The sequence below is a fragment of the Balaenoptera acutorostrata genome, chromosome 3 (genome assembly GCF_949987535.1).
Source record: "Balaenoptera acutorostrata chromosome 3, mBalAcu1.1, whole genome shotgun sequence".
In the NCBI taxonomy this organism is placed as follows: Eukaryota; Metazoa; Chordata; class Mammalia; order Artiodactyla; family Balaenopteridae; genus Balaenoptera; species Balaenoptera acutorostrata.
Window position 1 is genome coordinate 38,059,982 of NC_080066.1, and position 6,557 is coordinate 38,066,538.

Here is a 6,557-nt window from a genome sequence, read left to right on the forward strand (position 1 = left end):
GGGTCCCCTGAGGGCCCAGAGACTGCAGATGAGGCCCTCTGAGACCAGAGCCCCTGGGGCCCTGCCAGGCCTCATGGCCAAGAAGAGACTCTGCAAAAAACCAACCACAGGACCAGAAGGTGCACGCAAGTGGGGACACAGAGCTTCTCTGCTTGTGCGCTGGTTTTCCTCGGAGCATCTTGCTTCTCTTTGAAGCCTGCCTTACCCTCGAGAGGGCCGCCCAGAGCGTCCCACCACATCCTGCTGTGTCATGCCACATCCCACCGTCTGTCCCCGAAGGAATCCTGACTCAGCATCAGTCGCAGCAGGGCAGGTGAAAGGAAGTGGGGGAAACGTCACTGCTGCCTGTCACCACGTCCGTCCGCTGGCCCAGTTCCCAGCAGTCAGGGAGTCAGCAGCCCCCTGTGGCCAAAGCCACAGCCCCGCCAGCGGGCCAGCAACATGGCTGGCAGGACACGTGCTGCCTTCAGGACTGCGGGATGGAGAGGTCTGGGGAGGACGTGTGTGTCCTCCTCCCCCCTCCCCCCCCAGGCCTGAGGGACAGAGAACCAGACCTCACCATTCCCGTGGGGGGGGGGGGTGGGCGACCCGGCCCCACCCCAGCCTGAGGGTCACCACCCTGGGGAGCAGGTCAGGAAGTCGGCCCTCTGCTCACAGCTGGAGCCCAAACCCTAGGCTTTGTGTACTTTTGTTTAAAGATAGTGCGTTTTGTTGTCGCTATTCTGATGATAAAAGCAAATCCAAATCGTGCTCACTGTCGAAAGTTTGAAAGGCACAAAGAAGTAAAACATCCAGCCTCCAGCCGGTCACCTAGGACAACCATTCTCAGCCTGTTGGCATATTTCCTTCCGGTTTTTTCCGTGTGTGTGTGTGTGTGTGTGTGTGTGTGTGTGTGTGTGTATACAAGCTTCGTTTTACATACTTATAACCAGCTCCATTTAAAATTTTAAAACTATATTATTTTTGTTTTAAAACACTATAGATCAGTCAATGCCAACTCTTCCTCCTCCCACCCAGTTCCACCAATGTCCCCTTCCCAAGCATCACCCGTGTGATGTGGGTGAGCACAGAGAGCAGTGGTCCCAATGAATGGCCCTTAGGAAGCCAGAGGTGGGCACTCCTTTCCAGAACCTGTTTCCAAGCAGGAGATTTGCTGATTTACCCACCAAGTCCCCGGCCACACAGGGAATTCCCTCCATGAGTGGGAGGGGGCTTCTGTCCATAGCTCCCCCCACTAACACACAAAGGAGGCCACAGGACGTGGGCGCTGGGGGCTACTGTTTGGGAACTTCTGAGCTGTTCCTCATCCCTCTTGCCCTTCCCCAAATTCAGGAGAAACCAATTTTCTCACCCTCCAAGGTTGGCCAAGGTATTTGAGTTCTGGTGACTCCAGAGCCAGTGTGAGATAGACAGTTTCCTGCAGGAAGGTATGGGTGGGTCACAGGCTGGGCTTTTAGAGCTGGAAAAGTCTTCGGATAATTCCAGCTGCCCTCCCTGAGGACCTGTTGTGGGCAGGGCCTCATGCCAAACATTTTATAGAATTAGTTCATCCCATGCATGTGACATCTCAGCAGGGGAGGTATTATTATCCCCATTTAATGGATGAAGAAACTGAGGCTCAACCAAGTTAAGCCACAGGTCAGCTTCCTTATGGATGCATCAGGCATCTGAGGCCAAGAGAGCAGAGATAACCTGCCCAGAGTGGGGACCAGCCTAAAGCAAGTCTTGTCCCTTGGACTGAGCCTGGCTGCTTCTCTCTGAGAGGACTGGGGACTTTGCCTTGGACACAGGCCAGAGACTAAGGCTCAAACAAACATGTCGGGCCTGCAACCATGTTCCAGGCACCAGGCCTCCCCAACATCTGCCCACTGCTGTCCCACTGACTCATGGAGCCCAGAAAGTCCAAATTTTGTAAGGTCAACCCAACCACCCTGGGACTTCACCCCCTGTGCTTGTTGACGTGAGGGGCTATAAAGGCTTCTTCTGCTGGGCGTGTGGGCACAGAGACACACACGTGTGTGCTCTGTCTCCCAGACCAACTGTCCAGTCACAGGCCAAGGCTTCTGGGCCAGGAGTGGGAAGACCAGAGCTCCAGACCCTCCCTCCCCCAAGAATGCCCCGCGTGACCTTGGCCGGGTCTCACTCTCTTCCTGAGCCTCAGCCTCCACATCTGAGGAATCCTAACCCTGTGATTCCCAAGGGGCAGGGATGGTGTAGACACATTTATTTTGCCCCGCACTCAGTAATGGCTCTTCCACGAGCAATAGCCATTTACGTCTCACCTCATGAGTGAATTCTGATAGATTAGTAGTGACTGTCTGGAACACTGTGGAAAGGAGTCCACAGCTGTGTGGTGATGGATTAGCAATGTCTGCCATGGGCTAGGACAAAGAAGTGGCGGCATGTGTGATGTGTGTTTGCCATAACGTCATCCCCCAAGTGTCTGTCCCAAGTGAACCTGCAAGGAGTTCATTTGGGGAAATGTTCCCCACAGGTGAGGTGCCCCAATAACCTCATTTCTGGGAAGACCGAGTCCTTGGAGAAATTATGCAACTGTTGAGAGGGGATTTTACATTGGTTCATGCTTTCCATAGCCACTTCCTGTCCCAGATAACCAGCTCCAGTGTCTGCACTGGGGTTTATCTGTGAGGTCACCGCTACTTTGAGGTCTCCGATTCCGAGGACTCCTGTCTCAGAGAACAGTGTTCGTAGGCTGCCTACTTTCCTGGCAGTGCCCCTGCTTCTAAATGCCCCCATTACCAAAACTTACACCCCCCTGTGACCCATTCTCGGTTGACATGCAAATTCAGACCTGATTTATGTGGCTGAGATGGCAGAACACCTGACCCTCCCAGGAGTGCATGATAAAAGCAGAAACTTAAGTCTAGCGGTGGAATTCCAGACATTGTGGCAGGTAGATGGGGACACATCTGAGGATGCGGGGATGGTTTGACATTCATTGAATCAGCCCGGCCAGTGAGTGGCTTCACCCCACCTTTGTCACTGTTTGCCCAACCCTGAGCAGGTCTCTGCTGTATTTCCTCCTGGGACAGTCTTGTTTGGCTCTGATAGATGATTCCACTCCACCCTGTTTCCCAAGCCTCCTGGGTTGTAGGGCTCCCCACCCAGTGCTGAGGGCCAAGGGAAGAGCCCTATGCTAGTCAGTGGCTCTAAATCGCAGAGAATGACTTGGGCAGTTGTAAGCAGATAGGGTAGGGGTTCCCTGGAGAAAAAGAACCAGGCATGGCTTTCTTGACATGAGAGAAGCCATTTTTGGCCTAAGCCATTTAGTGATCTAAGCCTGGCCACAGTGCTTGCCCTTGAACAGGTCTCAGTAATTAATGATCTTAAGGGAAGTGAGGGAATGCAGGAACAAAGGAAAAGCAGTCAAGAAACAATAGTTCAGCGATAAAACAGAGTCCTAGTCCCTCCTCAAGGGATACACATCACAACCTGATACACATCTTTGAGTTCTGCTGGAACTAAGGCCCCCACCCAGGTGGAGGATGGTAACTACATGCCGAGACCCCCAGATTGGTCAGAACCTAAGAAACGATGATGACTTTTTCTGACCCTTGTGACTTCAGTCAACTAAAGCTCGGACTCCGTCCACCTTTGCCCCAATTCTATGCTAAATTCTCCTCTGCTCAGGCCCCTTCATGAATATGCATGTCCCCTTAGCTTAGAAGTTTCCCAGTTTTGCTATTTGAAGAGATACTGCTTTGGGAAAGATCCCCGGTATTCTCCTCACTTGCTGCAAGTAATAAATCCTTCCCTCTTTGACTTGGTTGGGTCTTTTGGCTCTACACCCACCAAGAGGCAATCCCAGTTAGGGGGTAACACAGTGCGGAGCCTTCTACAGGACCCCAGAATTTTCCTGAGAGAAGGAATCCCACTTCCACCCACTATATGCGGCCTTTCCACAACCCCTCACAAAATGGATGCTCAGTTTCCACTTAAATGCCTCCAGAGACAGGGAACTCAGTTGGAAGGTTTGGAAATTCTAGGCATCTTTTACTTCTTTGTGTTTTTAGGTAGATTCAAGTTTTCTACAATGAAATCATTCATTCAACAAATGTTTATGGTGGGGTGATTAATTGGGAGATTGGGATTGACATATATACACTAATATGTATAAAATGGATAACTAATAAGAACTTGCTGTATAAAAACAAAACAAAACAAAAACAAAAAAAACCCACAAATATTTATGGAGCACCTACTATGTGCCAGGCACTGTTACAGCCATTGAGGAACAGCAATGAGCAAAACGGATATAAATCCCTGCTCACATAGAGCTGACATTCTAGTGGGAGAAGAAAGGCAACAAACAAACAAATGAGGAGAATATAGTGTGTCCAATGGCGAAAAGTGCTGTGAGGCAAGGGAGGGGGAGTGGGGAGTGCTGTTTGCATTTTAACATACTGGAGGCAGTGAAGGTGACATTTGAGCAAAGTCGTGAGAGATGAATGGTCACATGGGTGTCATGGAAGAGAGGTCCAGACAGGGAACCACCAGTGCAAAGGCCCTGAGGTAGGAATGCAATTGGAGGGATAGAGAAACAGCAGGGAGGCCATGTGCTGCAGCCAAGTGAGCCAGGGGAGGACTGATGAGATGAGATCAGGTCAGGATGGCACAGGGTGGAATGGATGGTGCTTACATATGTATAGCTTTTGTAATGCAAGAAGACAAATTGTTTAAACAGGAAAGAGTTAGATTCTAGTAGAAGCACAAACCCAGATGAATACCCAAATCCAATCATGGTGAGCCAAGCAAAAACCACACAGGGAACTACATGATGGGACCAACATTTCTGGAGCTCTAACAGTGCCTGGCATGTCACCTGGGGCCACAGGGACAGGCTAACTTAGTTTTTTTTTTTTAATGTATTTATTTATTTATTATTTTATTTTTGGCTGCATTGGGTCTTCGTTGCTGCGCGCGGGCTTTCTCTAGTTGTGGCGAGCGGGGGCTACTCTTTGCTCGGTGCACGGACTTCTCATTGTGGTGGCTTCTCTTGTTGCAGAGCTCGGGCTCTAGGCACGCGGACTTTAGTAGTTGTGGCATGCGGGCTCAGTAGTTGTGGCTCGCAGGCTTCAGTAGCTGTGGCGCGCAGGCTCAGTAGTTGTGGCGCACGGGCTTAATTGCTCCACGGCATGTGGGATCTTCCTGGACCAGGGCTCGAACCCATGTCCCCTGCCTTGGCAGGCAGATTCTTAACCACTGCGCCACCAAGGAAGCCCTAACTTAGTTTTTAATAACCGTATTAATCTAGGAAAAGAGAAACCAAATTACCATGCGGGGTGAGAAGCATAACAGAAAGGGCTGGGCTTCCTGGGGCCTAGTAGGGTGTGAAGGGGAAAGGTGTTTGCATTCTCAGGCCTGGCTCCAAGGTGGGTATGGAGTGTGCCCTCCCCTGCTCCCTTGGGCGTGTGTATGCCTCCCGGGACCCTCACAAGGAGAGGGTCTCTGGCAGGCAGTGGGAGTACCCAGGCATTGAGGGCCAAGGCATTTGTTATACAAGCCTTAGCGTGAGTCAGCCCCAGCAGTCCGGTAGGCCCTGTGTGTCCTGATCCTTGAGGGCCATTCAAAAGGATGGCAGCCAGCTCCCAATAGGACTCAACTGGGTCATCGTCTTTGTCATTGAACTAATATGCAACTTCCGTTGCCCAGGAAGCATGGTAAGCTCAGACATGCTCTGTGACTTGCAAACTAAGCTTGGGCTGAGGCCCCAGCTTCAGGCCTACCTGACCTCCCTGTTTCTCCTGGAGCTACAGGCTGAGGCTGCAACAGGGAACACGGACAGGCCCGGGGCAGGGAATGAGCAAACAAGCATCGCCAGGAGAGGGGCTAGGAGAGAAAGTGAGGCAGGGCAGGAGTTGAGGGAGGTGGAAGGCCATGGGGAGGTGATGGCTACAGAGTCCACACTTTCACCCTGAGCCTGGCCCAACCCCAGCCCGGCACAGCTGCCCAGGGACCGTCGAAGAACATTCAGAACTCTCAGTCCTTCACCAGAAGCTGACATAGTGTCACTGTTACAGTCACCCATCATGGACATAGAGCATTATCGTCTAAATGGTATTTTGGGGGGGGGGGTGTGTGTTTATTCACTTTGATATTGAGAGAGAGGAGGCAGGGTCACATAACAGGCTCAGCACACTTTCACCCAGGACTCAGGGAGAGGGTCCCAGGGGGTCCACGCCCCCACAGGGACTGTCACCCACACACTCCCCTTCCGCCCTCTGCCCCAGACCCCATATATCCGGCCTGGCCCGGTCCAGCAGCGCCTAGCCAGGTGAGCAGTTATGGCCAGCACCTGATGGCAAAGAGCATAGTAAGGTCCCTGCCCCAGCTACCAGCCCTTCCAGTGATTACTGGGGTCAGCCTGACACGGGTTCAAATTCTGACTGTCCCAATTCCCATACATGTGGTCTTGAGCAAGTTAATATTTAATCCCTCTAAGACTAAATGTTCTCATCTGTAAAATGGGTAGTGCTTACTTTATAGGGCTGTTTGGAAGATTACATAAAATCCTGCATGTAAAGCACTTAGCACAG